Consider the following 16,215-nt stretch of genomic DNA (forward strand, 5'->3'; position numbering starts at 1 on the left):
AATTAATACACTCACCTAAAGGATTATTAAGAACACCTGTTCAATTTCTCATTAATGCAATTATCTAATCAACCAATCACATGGCAGTTGCTTCAATGCATTTAGGGGTGTGGTCCTGGTCAAGACAATCTCCTGAACTCCAAACTGAATGTCAGAATGGGAAAGAAAGGTGATTTAAGCCATTTTGAGCGTGGCATGGTTGTTGGTGCCAGACGGTCCAGTCTGAGTATTTCACAATCTGCTCAGTTACTGGGATTTTCACGCACAACCATTTCTAGGGTTTACAAAGAATGGTGTGAAAAGGGAAAAACATCCAGTATGCAGCAGTCCTGTGGGCGGAAATGCCTTGTTGATGCTAGAGGTCAGAGGAGAATGGGCCGACTGATTCAAGCTGATAGAAGAGCAACTTTGACTGAAATAACCACTCGTTACAACCGAGGTATGCAGCAAAGCATTTGTGAAGCCACAACACACACAACCTTGAGGCGGATGGGCTACAACAGCAGAAGACCTCACCGGGTACCACTCATCTCCGCTACAAATAGGAAAAAGATGTTCAAGAAACCATTTCAAATTGGTTTCTTGAACATGACAATGAGTTCACTGTACTAAAATGGCCCCCACAGTCACCAGATCTCAACCCAATAGAGCATCTTTGGGATGTGGTGGAACGGGAGCTTCGTGCCCTGGATGTGCATCCCTCAAATCTCCATCAACTGCAAGATGCTATCCTATCAATATGGGCCAACATTTCTAAAGAATGCTTTCAGCACCTTGTTGAATCAATGCCACGTAGAATTAAGGCAGTTCTGAAGGCGAAAGGGGGTCAAACACAGTATTAGTATGGTGTTCCTAATAATCCTTTAGGTGAGTGTAGGTGCCTATGCACCTTCGATGATTGGCCCCTAACAAATACAATAAGGGTCTCCACCTCTTTCTTACTGACAGTTCTCAAGAAAGTGTTCTTTTTCAGGCTACCTGTGAACCAAAATAATGAATTAATTTTAAGTAAAGGGTGCTACTGCAGCAATACACTAGCCTGGTTAAAACCAGACCATTCTTAGAGTTATGGTCTGGCAAAGCGTCATAGACAAATCATTTCCAGAGGGGCGTCACCAACGGACGTCGCGGATAGACCTAAACCCAATCAGAGCGATGAAGGAGATGACGTATGCAGAGCGGCGGAGAAACATCTCCGAGTGTTGTTCTTTGCTCGGTTTTTAACAAAAAGGAAACGTTCAGATCGCTTAAAACAGACGCGATAGCTGATTGGAACGAGTGATGTTCGACGGCGGCATCCATCTTTGTAATGTAGGCTACAAAATCTGCTTCAAAATCCCAGCGCTGTCGTCATCGTGTAAAGCCCGCCCCAACGTTTCTGATTGGTGCCTCGATTTCGACGGATTGGAAATGGGCTTGAATGAGCTCTTTGCCAGACTAACTTTCAGAGCAAATCTAAATTTGCCGGAAGTTGTCTGGGTTTTCCCAGGCTAGCAATACACCACTATATTGAGAGCAATACACCTAATATATGAAAAGTTAATTTGCAAAGACAGATAACTCAGTTTTTATAGATTTTCATAAACATGTTTTTTATATGTGCATTCGGAAAATCAAACAGAAAAATGAAACGAAAGTGAAATGAAACCGCACTATTCGTTTAGCGCAGCGCGAGCTTAGAACAGGTTTAATGATCATTATGGATCATTACAAATAGCATAATTTGCTTTAAAAGTACCAAGTAGTCACACAGTGAGAAAAAAGAAAATCTGTATATAAAAAAAGATGCATCGATAATCGTTTTATCATCGCAACCCTCTGAATCATAATCAAATCGAATCGTGAGGTGCCTGAGGCTCCCACCCCTACTAAATACAATGCATTGCGATGTTAACAGCAATGGCGACCTACGAGTGAAAAGATTTCTTTTAATAAAAATAAACCTGACTGATCTAGAGTGTTTTTGTATATCGAATTTACAGTCGCAGATGTAATCTAAAAAGCCATACAAATCTTCCAGGTTCCCTTTTTTGATAATTTTGTTTTCTGGTGATAAAAATTATTACTTAATCAACATTAAGCTGGGAACTTCTGGTTGATTTGACACAAAATGACCCCAAGACGTGCTCAGCGACTGTAAGAATATTTACACTGCTCTAGGACTACTCTGGAAACTCAGGAGGAGTGATTAGTCCGTGTCAGCCCATCTAGACTAGCCATTGAACTACAACTGATAGAATGTGCACTGTATCACCACACTAACGATCTCTCTTTAAAGGGAGATCGTGGAGGCATTTTAATTGTTAGCGATTTAATTTAGTCATAATAACGCACACCCCTAGGAACACTTACCACATTTTTCTGGAAGTCAGACTCACAAAGCTTCAACTCCAGATCATCCACTTCAGTAAAGCTCTTCAATGGAAAGGGGACTCCCTCAGGCAAGACAGGAACCACAGTTTTGTTCTCTCTGCTGCAGAAGACACCGTATCATGCTACCCTGTACCTCTTGACAATCTTTCATTTCTTCCAGTATTGTCAGTACACGAACAAACATTCCACCCCTCACTGCCATTCCACTGGGCTGAACTGGGAGTATTAGTAGAGCCTGTCTGTACTGGGGTGCTGCGAGCTGGCGTTTGTGCTTCTTGTAAGAGAGAAAGAAAATAAGATCAGAGAAAAGTATAATTATGCAACCATCTACTACAGCATCGCACCCTGAGGAAAAATTCCATTCATTCACTGCTATATGACAGGAAGAATTGTCTAAACTCGTTAAATCATCTAAATCAACAACATGCCATACATGTTAGACCCTGTACCGACTAAGCTATTAACATTTTGAAGTTTACACAGAGATAATAACGGTATAGTTTTCAAAACTTGTTTTCAAAAATGTGCACTTTGTAACCTATTTACCTATATTATCATGTAAATGAACGTCAGGAACGCATTAAAAGTTCAGGTTTTTTTTTCAGTTGAAAAGGTACCGTGTAAGCTCCTAAGTTACTAATTTTTAAAATGGAAATTAATCAATCAAAAACTTACTTAAGCTGAACAATAACTTTTTCTTCTAGAACTACCGCACAGCCAAAACAATCTGTCCTATTAATTTCCTATTATCACTGTAAAGCTGCTTTGAAACAATCTGTATTGTAAAAACGCTATATTATAAATGAAGGTGACTTTACTTTTAAAAGATGAGGTTGATGAGGAAGAGTAGTGGCTCGCTGGTTACTAGAAGCCTTATTGGGGGTGGTTTCTAGTAAAAGGACTTAATTTCCATTAAAAAAAATTATTTACTTAAAAATAAAATAATAAAAATCAATAATAGACTGAACTGTACCATGATAAAATATGTCCGTAACATTAGATGTCCGTAGATGACCTTCCCATAACGGTTACATTAGAGTTAGGGGATAACACAGTTTGTACAGTATAAAAATCATTATGTCTAAAGTTCCCACAAAACATGAAAACCCAACGGGAATATATCCTTGTTGTGTAAAACATCTGTTCATAATCTGTGATTCCAATAGGAATAGCACCAGGAGGCGTCTGGAATAACTGTGCAATGATCAATCCGCATTTTTAAGCCAGCTAATTTTACAGCAACGTTAGGCTCATATTCAGAATGTCCTTCTCTTGTAACGCCAACGACCGCACAAATGGGCTTCCTTTGTGAAATATAGCAGACCACCTTTTTTAAACTGTTATTTAAGATATATTTGTGCATAAATGTTTGCATTCAAGTTTTTCGAATAGTCAGACAGACAGAACCTTTGTAAGATATGCGCTCGTCTTCACAAAAACTACATGCAGGGTTTTTTAAACATCTCGTTTGTAGGCTATAGCCTTGAAAGGAAAACAAATGTGTCGAGTTAAAACAGAGTTTTTGTTGTTGAATCATATTTTATCTAGTACATCTTAAAATATAGAGCTCATGACAAATAAAAGTTCCAGATGGACAAACATTAAATGCAAAAATTAACAATATCTTCAAAGAAACTAGAGAGTGCCAAACTTTGAAGTAGGGTTCAAGTTTTAATTAGTTGTACAGCTTGAAATGTAAAGCTTGTTCTCATACACAGATATGGCCTATTTATGAATTAAATTCATGCTTTTATTTGTCATTTAAACTGATGCAAACAGGAAAAGAGTAGAAAGACGTATTATCCTGTCGCCCCCTCTAGTAAGTATTACGCCTTCATTGCTCAGATAACGGAGGTCAATGGATTTTTTGGAGAAAGTAAGTCTGACCAGTTAGAAAAGATATAAGCGAGTCAGACCAGTCTGAAGGTCTGAGCTGAGTTTGGTGAAGCATTAAAGCTGTAGGCGGAGTCAATTTCTCATAATAATAATAATAAATAATAATAATGTTTAAATATATGCTGGCTTTCTCAAGCCAACATAATAAACAGACCTCAGAGAAACATCGACCAATTCAGTATGTAATAAAATTGTATTAGTTTTATAATAAAACTAATAACATTTTAAAGGTATGCCGTCAGAGCTGCCAACTCTCACGCATTGGCCGTTAAAAAAGTAATTAGTTATAGTTACTCACTACTTGTTCCAAAAAGTAACTGAGTTAGTAATTCAATTACTCTGTAATAAAAGTAACTCTTTACCAGGGAAAGTAACTATTTGCGTTACTGTTAAAAATAAGTTGCAATATGTCAAGAATTTGGATTTTTTTTTTGCAGTTTTCACAAGTCAGTTGAAATGAGTAGAACAGACAGGTGTTTGTACATAACTTTCTATATTTATTGCACGTCGACAGACAGCAAGAGGTTTATCCTGCACTTCACTTCACTGCACTTATTAACCCACCTCCTCACTAGCTGTGTGAGCCGGGGGTGCGTTCGGATTACAGTTTATTCAATCAATACATAATAACGCACATAGGCGTCGATTTTGCCACCACTTTTTGAAACAAATAAATAAAACATCTCCAGTTAACTAGCAGAGCATTCATTTAGTTCGCTATTAAATAAGAGATCTAGCGTTAAATTGTTATGGTTTTGAACTCAAGCTGAGCGCTCATTGCCGCTGCTGTCAGTTGCATACAGTTGTTCTCTTGTGGCACGCGCAGTCTTCACTCGGACGCGCTCTTCAATCTATCGCCGTTGTGAAGACTCTATTCATTCCGGTGAAATCACAAAATAAAATGCACACAAACGTTTCCCTGCTTGATATAGACTGTAACCACTGATGAACAAATTCAGTTTTGATGAGAGAAAAAAAAACTATACTAGCGTGGATAAAAACCCGTAACCTCTGACACGCTTGGCAAAAGATCTAACACCAGACCATTTAAGACCTCAAACAACAATTGCGGATCGATGGATTTATTTACGGGTTGAGCAGAGAGACTGCAGTTTGACAAGTTTGTACCCAGCACTTCTGAAAATGCACTTCCGAATGCGTCTCTGTCCCCAGCACATTTCAAACCAAACGGACACCCGTGGTAACGCACCGCATTTAACGTCCAGTAACGTTAACGGCGTTGTAATGACGGGAAAAGTAATTAGTTAGATTACCCCGTTACTGAAAAAATAACGTCGTTACCTAACGCCATTATTTTAAACGGCGTTATTCCAAACACTGGGTTTCACACGCTCTCACGCCACACCCCCGATTTCTCACGCTGAAGTGTCAACCTGGTCGGTCAAATGCCTGAAAGATGAGTTTATCTACCTGTTGAGCCACTCGTGATCGACTAGTTATGCCGCAAATTAGTTCAAATCTCCCGTAATCTAGAGCGAGCGCGCACGCGAGACAGAGATTGTGCACCAAACCACGTAGCGCGCGCACGGCAGAGAGGGAAAGCAAGCGAGAGACCTTGCGTGTGCAAACATCCACCCAACATGTGAAAAAGCTTTTAAACTTTGGACTCATGGAGGTAAATTAGACGTAGGCTCCAGCCAGTCTACCATAGATGATTTTGGTGACAGGTTTTATGACACCTCGAGTCTTAACAGACACACGACGCTGGATCTTCCCACTGGCTTCAAAAGAATTCCAAGCCCCCTCCCCTTTGCGTGCCCCACGCACGCAGATTCACTCCTGAAGACGCACACACACACACACACACATGAATCCTTCATTAACCTCCTCATTTAAAGACTTTACTGAGATATATTTTGATATGCTTGTATGTGTGTCTGTTGCCCAGGTCCTATGGTTACCTGTGATAGTATCGTAGTTCTAAAATAACTACAAATGCTTGGAAATTATGCCTTTTAATGTAACTTTGCAGTATTAGCCTCCTTACATGTCTTTCTTCATACCTTCAGAATCCTCTTGATCTGACTAAACCATCAGACTGATCTCATGAAATGGCGTATGTATGACACGCCAATTCGTATTTCCATTTTTGGCGTGCTATCAACACGCATAATCGCTTTTCAGCGTGTTTATCAACGCCTTTGACTTAACGTTATATTACTGTATTATGCATATATAAATATATGACCTACCCCAACCCCGTCCCTAAACCTACCCGTCACTGGGGTTAATACCATTTATGAGTCTTCCCCTACCATCCTAGGAAAAGAAATATCGCTCCACAGATGTAGATATAGATTTTGCTTCGTTTCGCTCGGACATTTAACGGCGTGTACATACACGCGGAATCACTCGGACATTTAATGGCGTAGACATACACGCAAAAGATTTCGGCGTGGACATACACGCGGATAGCTCAAAATGCGTATAGATAACACGCCACTTGAATTGAAAGTGGCGTGTATGTTTACGCAAAGTCATGATGTCATGTTGAAACCATATATATATATGTGTACAAACCGTGACATGTATTTTACTATGTTTTATCATCTTTGGAGTGTTTCTGAATGAATTCTGCCACGGTCATAAAACATTTAAATGACCGTCCTGACAAGACAAAGAAACACTTTGGCCGCGCACTTTTCTCACAGGTGATTGGTTCACTCACGTGAGAGAAGGCGTAAACCAAAATGGCTTAAAAAGACGCGCCAAGCATCTCTCGCTCTCTCTTACCTCTTCCTCGCATCACCATGTAACTCCTTCGTGATCCTCCTCCTCTTTTCTTTTGTTAAGTTTTGTTTTTCCGTTCCGGATTCTGCTGTGTTCTTTTCCACGGACGAGTGGAGTGAACGTAGCCTGAATTGTCTCTTTGGTAAACTTTAAGTCAACGGAGCTTTAAACCTTTGAAGTACGCACCTCAGACACCTCCGCAGAACACGTGACGCCAACAGGACTGAAACACACACGCCTTCTTCATGTCAGCAACACGAGAGAACCATTTATGCAAGTATATTCATTTTATCGAGCTTTCAGCATTAAGATTGTGTTTTTCCGTGTTGTCTCTTAAAGGTTTAAATGTCCAGGTGAATTTTGCCATTCTGTGATCCTTACGGATCTCTCTCTCTCTCTCTCTCTCTCTCTCTCTCTCTCTCTCTCTCTCTCTCTCTCTCTCTCTCTCTCTCTCTCTCCCTGTTTCTGACACTTTCAGTGTCTTGTTTTGTTGTTGTGTTATTGTCTGTAAATACATTTTATTCCTTGCAACATTAGTAACCATATACGTAGTGTACTCATTTATTAAAATACATTATATTCATTTATTGATTCTGTCTCTTGCTCATGCAGAAGTCCCTTTAATGTATACGATCCAAAGCTACGTGCTTTAAAAGTATGAAGTTACTTTAACTAGCAGGCTATCTTTGTAAAACAGGACGGTTGTATTCATGGCCAGAAATTGCCTTTCCTGCGAATCTCTGAGATGATTTTGGTGTGAGAATTGATAAAGATCGCATGATCAGTTTGAACGGATTATCAGATCACAAATTAATTCCACCGGGACTATCCTAATGCCGAGTTCAGACTGCACGATTTTCAAAATAATCGGGTCACTGTTGTTTTCACACTGCATGACTATCTGGGGTAACATTCAGTTGCTGCTGTGTTCACACTGCACGATGGATCGGCGACAGGAGGTTTCACACTGCATGACTTTACAAAAGAAAGAATCGCCGACAACTTCTGCCTGATCCGCAAACTACGTTTCACAACCAAACAAACGCGAGAAGTGATAGGAAATAACGGAAGATCACGCGTGCGTGAGACCGGAGTTCTCGCGCGACACTGAATTTGTTATTAAAAATGATAGCCTACAAATTGTCTGTGCACTGATTTGTAGCGAAAATGAAAAAAAAAAATAAAGAGTTTATGCAGGAAATGGTTGGGAAGACGAGGGGAGCAAGGACTGTGTTTTGCAAAGAGAGTTGGGGGTAAATAAATAATTTTGCAAATGTCCTGCTGTTGCTGCTGGTCATGCAAATGTTTGTGCTTTGTTTCTGTTTGATATAATTGTAAATATAGGCCTATCTATTAAAATACTGATATTCTGGTCTATAACTCCTCCTCCTCCCTGTATCTTGCTCTCTCATTGGCTGTCGGTCATCGCCGATGTAGTTTTCAGTCAGAACACATTCACACAGCAGGATTGTGAATCGCCGACAGGTCCAGATATTTAGCATGCCAAATATCTCACGGGCGTCGGCGACTCGTCGGCGATTCTCTCAGATCGCGTCTTTGCTCATTCACACTGCGTGATTGTCACTCGCGTGAACGAGCACCAATTTGCCTGTGATTTCGGGCATTTGTCGGCGATTTCTCAAAACCTGTCGGCGAACCAAAATCGGGGCTAAAATCATGCAGTCTGAACTCGGCATTAGAGTTGATATATGATAGACCTAATTCAGTGTTTCCCCTACCATTGGCCGCCCCCCCAAAACGACCCCCCGCCCCCCCTAAAATGCTGACGAAATCCAGTCATAAAAAAGGAATTAAGTGTATAACGCGGAATTTCACGGAATTTGTAAATTTGAGGAAAAAATAGAAAGCAGTTCAGTACACTTGAAAACAAATCGCGATGTAGACTAGTGTGTGTGAATATTAAAACACAAAGACTATTTAAATACGAATCCTGCATGTTCTGTGTGAATGAATGGTGCCGCCGACGCGCAGTTTCATTTACCACACACACACACACACACACACACACACACACACACTGAAGCACGTGTGACGCTTGCGCTGTTTTTTGGCCTATATGAAGACACAAATGCATGAACTTCCTCTCCAGGCTCTAGATCCACTCTGAAAGTCACTTCGTGATCATTTCACCGCTTCATTTGAGAAAAACTATCATCATGACATAAACACACAGAAACTCAAAAGGTCTTCACGGCAACCAGTCAAAATAAAAGTTCGGTTTAACTTGACAGAAATATATTACTGTTGTACATTAGAATCTAGATATGTCCCAATGTAATAATACACTAACACTAATCCAAATAAATTATCATCAAAACTGAAATTTTTAAGGAATAATCCATGTTTTAATTTTAACAGTAAAGCTCATTGTGCAGCAAGTTATTTGACAAAAAGTTGATTTAATTTCATATGATTAAAATTGATGATAAATGATACAATTTGTGTTTTATGTCTTCATTTTATTACCAGAAAAAACACAACACAGAATTAGTGTGAATTTTTTTTCCATATATTTAAAAAAAAAAGTATAAGTTTAATGATTCATAATACATTATTTCAATTAATTAGACATGCTTTTTCTTTATTGCAAAAAAAAATGACACCACGTATCCGTAACACGCCCGCTCCGCAACACTAGCAGTCCCCCCCCCCCCCCCCCCTTGAAAAAGAATCCTAGGGGAAACACTGTTAAATTGATATATAAATATTTTATTATAATCCGGTATGATTGAGTATTGATATACAATTGAGCTAATTTTAACCTGTCTGTAAAATATAGTCTACATATGCAATTAATTATAATCCTTTGTGGTTAATTGTCTAGGTACATATATGAATGCAGATGCAGGGAACATATTATCGGGCGATTTAACATGTATAATTATCTGGTTCAAACCCGTATGAATAATTATTAATTATGAATTAATAATTATGGAATACATATTCCCCAAAACCTGACCATGTTACGGACATATTATCGTGGTACAGTTCAGTTAATTTTTATTTCCACTTCCCTTTTATCCAAAGAGACGGAACTATTTGCACTGTATTTATCAATGGGAAATACATCATGCTAAAATAATCTGTCATATGTAGGCCTAATGTGGCTCACATTACTGGGGTCGCTAGCAAGTCGCAGCAGCACGCGTTACGTGACCAGCAACATATTTCTGCTTCAAATATTGTGCGTAGTTAACAGTGAGTGGTGGTTTCAGACATTATTTTATTAAAGTGCATTTGTCAGTGCCGCACAAAGAAAAGCTCGTACTGAAGGCGGAGCGGTTTGACCAATCAGATGAAAGGGGCGTTTCAACGCCGCCCACGTGTGCAAATAAAATATTGAACCCATAAACCAAAAAAAAAAAAAATCAAGCCAAAATCATATTTTTCGTTTTTAAACAAAAAAAACAAACAAAAAAAAACGAATAAACGAGCTGGTTTTCAATCCGTGTAGGTCCGTGTACTTTTTCGTTCATTCATTATTCTATTTTTGGAAGTGAAATGAAAAACAAAAAACAAGTGGTGTTTGATTTTCCTAAAATCTGTAGTCACTAATTGAATGAACATTTGATTTGTTTAATATAATTTAGGATTTAAAAAAATAATAATAACAACCCCTTTCTTGTTTCTATGTATCAAATGAATATTAATTTGGATTCATATAAAAAGGGAAAATGCAAAAATGAGATAACCTCATTCAAATCAATTCCTAAGGACGGGACACCTGGTGATGCTGTTGACCTGGAAGAACTATATGACCTGGCGGGGTTAATCGTTTTGAATAATCTGACGTGGTGATTGGCTTCCCTTGAGGCATACGCTGATATAATTAGTGATATGTTGAGAAGGCATGCGACTCATGCTGACATTTCACAGCACCTTACAGATATTGGCGTGGGACGTGGATGCTCTGTGATGAGTGTGCGAAGATTTTGTGATGGTCACAAACTCAAGCGGGGAAAATCTGATGCACAGTTGGAAGTAGATGTGTCGACTGCAGTTGCCGAGGTAAAACACAGGAAAAACCAAGTTGTCTTTTATGTTGACAGGCTTCTTAACTTAGTTCATCTTCTGTAGACTGGACCGACCTTCGGCAGAAAATTGATGACTGGCTACCTGGCGACTAAAGGAGTTTTTGCTGCGGAGAATCGTGTTGGACGAATTCTACGTGGAATTGAAAGACCCTACCATGAAGCGAGATGCAGGGTAATTTAGGCTATACCCAACTCTCTAATTTGAATATTTTCTGAAATAATTAAGAAACAATGAAGCATCAAACCGAGGCTAACAAACTTTATCAAGTTGTCCTCCGTTAAACCTAAACTTGTTTAGGCCTATTCAGATTATCAGTGCTCCTTATTAGGTGACCTATGTAGGACATAACACAAGTGTCACTTAAGAACAGAATTACCTTGCCTTTTGAATATTAAAGGCAAAATCTCAGAAGCCCAACATCCATGACCCCTGAAGTGGCTTTACAACCCCACAGGGGGGCCTTTCCCCCCAGGTTAAAAACCACGGCACATGCATAACTAAATGTTTTAGCCATGTGAAATGACAGTGGGTGGCAGTTATGAAATTGTCAAATAATTAATCTTGTCAAAATTGTTTCATTCATGGGGTGACCCATGTTATTCCAGTGGATGGGTACGTGGCAAAGTAGCAAAGTCGTGGCTCATGCAACAATGCCAGTGAAGAATAACCTCACCATTTATGAGGAAGTCTATAGGTTTGTTTTGGTTCTATTACTCTACACATTTGTATTAGTAATTTATTCTGTTTGTTCATCTGAAAGCATAAATAGTATTGTTGTTACCTTTTAAGTGCCATTTTGTGGCATAGGCAAAGACACATAGTCCTCAATTCTGATAAATTATAATGTCTTCCATAAGTGACCTGCAATCCAGGGCGGCTGTTGTCAACCACGGGATGTGGGACCAGGTGAGAGTCGACCACGGCAAGGAATTCTACTTGTCTCTTTTTATTCAGGAAATCCTTGCTCCCCATAGGCACAATCAGGACAAACCACCATACTGCCAAACCACATCAACAAAGGTAAGAAATTTGGAGTTGTAAGTAGACCTTAAAATATGTCATGTTTAGCAATATTAAGACATTCACCCATAACACTTTTTGTGGATTGGATTTTGGCAGTTCTATGAGCCCCTTCATCTTCTTACTGACGCCAATAGATCTGATATTGACGATTTCAAAACAGTTTCCCCCTGAAGCTATGGTTCACTTACACACATTAAAATATGTGGTTGTCTGTTGTTTACTAGAATCATAACGTTGAGCGGATGTGGCCTGAAGTAAACAACAGGGTCAATTACCCACTGAAGGAGGCTCTGATCAATCTGACTGACCAAGAACTTCTCGACATGGACTGTAACATTAGCAGATACTGTGTGTCTAACTTGACTGGTCACCTTTGTCATCTTGGTATGAACAGACTTGTGGATGCCTGGAATGAACACAGAATCCCTGGTATGTTAAAAACCATTTAAAAAGAACATATGATCCAGACACTCTTTATTGGGTGTATTGTACTCATCTGAACAATTCAATTACAGGAAAAGGTGTCCCCAATCAACTTGCAGGGGGTGGGTGCCCTAAACAGGTCTCACAGGTCTTACTGCCTCCGGCACCTGAAGCAGCCAACCTTTACGCTGAGGAACTGGGAGGCACCTTAACAAGAGAGTCGTCATTTGGAACAGACCCCTTTTCAACAGAAGAAGAGAAGGCTATGGTTGAACGTCTTTTTGCTGAAACTTACCCTGACATGGCAGATCTGTTCAACAGCGCAGTTAATAAAAATCTTTCACCTTTTAAAGATGCAGTGATCTATCTTATTAACTTAACTAAAAGACAAGCATAGTAAGGTTATGTATGTAACTATCCCAGTCCTAGGGTTGTGTTACTGTAAACATTTAAGTAGCACTATAACAAAACAACGTTTAACTGAACACTGTAACTCAAACTTAGATCCACTGATGCAGCACTTAATCCACTTTTATGATATCCTTTAAGGCTAACAATGCCTCAGACAGACCAGTGACAACAATCACATTGGCTCTGAAGTTTTCCTCTCTACACTTCACACACTGCGATGCATTTTGAAGCCACTGGTCAATGCAGACCTTGCATCCTAGGAGGGTTTTACAGCAGGCGGAAAGAACTGGCTCACTCACTGTCCCTGCAAGATAGGCATGAGAGATAAATGAACAAACTCCACTATAGGTTTTGTTGACAGTTTTATAGAGCAGTTTAAAAGTGTAAAATATCTGGATACCCTTGCACACAGTACAGTTGAAAGCAGCTCGCACGTGCTCTGCCTGTGCTTCTGTCAAGATGTATGTCACTCTTTCACTGATGGCCAGCTCAGAAAGCCTTTTAATTGTCAAGGTCACCTCCGGAAGACTCTGGGCAGCAAGTATCACCTGCAAGCCTGCAGTTTCATCCTCTTTTCGACTTAAAAAAAAAAAAAAGACTTAACATAGTCAGATAATTTGTTTTGTGTAATTTAAATGAAGTACTCTGTTTAATATTTAACGGTAGCTACCTTGATCTTCTTCGTTTGCCACTCTGCAATTCCACAAATTCGTTCTCTGCTACAGCAAGGACTTTGCGGGCATTCTGCTTCCAATAGATGGAACCTGTGGGGTGGGCACAATCATTAGTACTTTTCAATAATAATAGGAAATGCACAGGACATTCATAATATACAAATGAGGTGTTGACCATTAATGTTGTACCTTCTACAAAATAGAATTGACCTAATAGTGTGTTTAGAATGATTTCAGCAGTGTTTACACTTAAAACAAAGCGTGTTTCCTCTTGGGACTGGGTAATATGCGCGTGTCTTTGGAGGCCTGAGGAAACGGTTACTAGTGAAATGCTTAACAAAATCAGAATAGTAGACTATCATTCATGAATATGTCTGTTACATACTCTTTTCTTTCAAGTATTCTTGATGTCCACTGTTTCTACCTTCATTTAAAAAAATAGACTTTGTTATGGCACTTTCACACAATGTTGGCAGAATTAGCCTGTTTTCAAATAGGTGATTTTACACTCAATGTATTTTAAGCAGCAAAATGACTTTGCATATAGGCTATACATAATAAAATGAGAATTCAGCCGGGGAAAAAAAACACTAATACCATTTTGATAACTTTTGATTTGATACAAATTATAGTTGGATCTTTAATGTGCACAATGTTGAGTTTATTCTGTGTGTAAGGTTAGTTAAATAGATTGGACAGTAGATAACAGAAAACATGGAGAAGTGGAAATATGACTTTGTTTAATTAAAATACTTTTTAAAAGGTTAAAGGATGGTATGACGTGATTCCACTGGTTCTGTGGAGGTGTTTTCATTATTAGTTTGTAGGGATTTTGTGGGGGTTTTTTTCTTGAATTTTAATTAGATTTGAATGAAGTAACTCTCTGGCCTGGATCTCCACTTTAAGGAATTGACCCTTCGCTAAGCCCCGCCCTCCTTAGTTACTGTTGCTACGCCTGTCAAGCTTTCTCGGCTGCCACGTCTATTACAGTGTGAATGCACCGGTGTCAAGACATTCCCAAGGAGATATAGTCATTTTTGGCGAACAGGTGAAATATCTGAGAGAGCAAGACAAAAGGGACTGCAGTATGCATTCGAGGGTTATATCCACGACATAATATGCTACCGATTAGAGAATAATTTCATCAAAATTGAAGCTAAAGCCTATAACGTTAGGTCCCAGCGCAAGCAGCAGCAGTTAATCCTGTCGACATTTAGTTGTGAATGGGTCTCCCACACTGCTTGATCCACAACCGGCATTTGTCCCCTTTGGCTTTTAGGTTTCGGGTAGGGAAAAAATGCCACCCCACCGTTCAAACTTTTAGGATACCGGGTATCAGATTTGCACAATCCATACACACAACGCTTCGGCATGTTTCCCTCGCTCGAAAGCTTGACAGACCTCCCGCGCCTAGTTACGGTTGCTAAGTCACGATTGGCCAGTGGCGGTTTTCGGGCGTGGCTTAGCGAAGGGTCAATTGGGTTCCAGCCAACTTTACCCAACGATTCCACCTATCGGGAAGTAGGATTGTGGCAAGCGCTGATTAATTCTGACCTGCAGTTCTCGTGGAAGCTAAAACAAAGCGGAACTGTGCGATCTCTACATCACCTTACAATCAGTCCTTACAATCAGTGAACCTCTCTCCAAAGTCCACTCCAGCTCCCAAGATGGCCAACAGACAGAGCAAAGCTCGCATGGCTCAGAATTCGCCTCACTCGACACCACCGCTTTCCTCCCGCACAAGATCCCTCTCACTCTGAGCAAGGGGCCGCAGTAACAGGTCTTCATCGAGCCTGGGCCGGGCCCCAGATTCCTCCGCTGAAAGACCTCACCGCTGCAGCGCCATATGCAGCCGGCTCCCCTCAGCCTTTTCCTCCCGCTGTTTCTTACCCTTTTCCTTTTCAGCAGCCTCCAGCTCCCGTTGCAGGCGCTAGCGCGAGGCTGCCTCCACTACAGCACAAGCCCATGTCTCATCATCCTTCTTTTCCTTCTCATGTTCCAGCCAATGTTCCCTTCCAAGCCCCAGATAAGAGGCAGATTCAAGCGTGAGGCTGCCTCCTCCGACAATCGCAGCCCAGGCTTCTGTCTCTTTCAGCTCTCTCCTGCAAACCAAATCACAATACTCTCTCTACACAACAACACAGATAGCCGTCCCATCTAACGCTGTCACCTCGGAGCCACCGTCAGTGGGTCACAACATCCGAGGACAGATCCTGGCAGGTGCGAACGTAGACCTATCATCTCAACTCTTTCTGCTCCCCAATTCTGTATCAGACCACCAAATAGACTGTGGGGATTTTTCAGTCACTTTATAAAACCCAAACCCACATTCATCTCACATACTTTCGAGAGATGAATGAAAAAAATGGAAAGGAAAAAAAATCTAAGAAAAAATTGCTAGGATAATCCTCATCTCATCTACCCTCCTAGTTACTCCAAATTGTTCCAAACACGAACTCCTATCCCTGCTCGGCCACTTAAATTTCTCAATGCGCATCATTACGCAAGGCCGTCCTTTAATTTCCAGATAACAAACCAAACAACCCTACACTAGACATTCACACAAAATGTATTCATACCAGCCCCTCAATACTGCCCGCACACTCTA

The 16,215-nt window shown here is 40.2% G+C and overlaps 1 long non-coding RNA gene across 1 annotated transcript; it reads right to left on the bottom strand.

The window, feature by feature from the left end:
• Positions 1 to 12,554: 12,554 nt before the first annotated feature.
• LOC130070759 (uncharacterized) lies at positions 12,555 to 13,475 on the bottom strand. Its single transcript, XR_008803920.1, has 2 exons — positions 13,334 to 13,475; positions 12,555 to 13,237 (listed from the first exon to the last, which is right to left on the bottom strand). It is a non-coding gene; the product is annotated as an uncharacterized LOC130070759 (long non-coding RNA).
• Between the last annotated feature and the right edge of the window lie 2,740 nt (positions 13,476 to 16,215).

The sequence above is a fragment of the Rhinichthys klamathensis genome, unplaced genomic scaffold (assembly GCF_029890125.1).
Source record: "Rhinichthys klamathensis goyatoka isolate OS25496 unplaced genomic scaffold, OSU_Roscu_1.1 h1tg000018l_1, whole genome shotgun sequence".
Taxonomy (NCBI): Eukaryota; Metazoa; Chordata; class Actinopteri; order Cypriniformes; family Leuciscidae; genus Rhinichthys; species Rhinichthys klamathensis.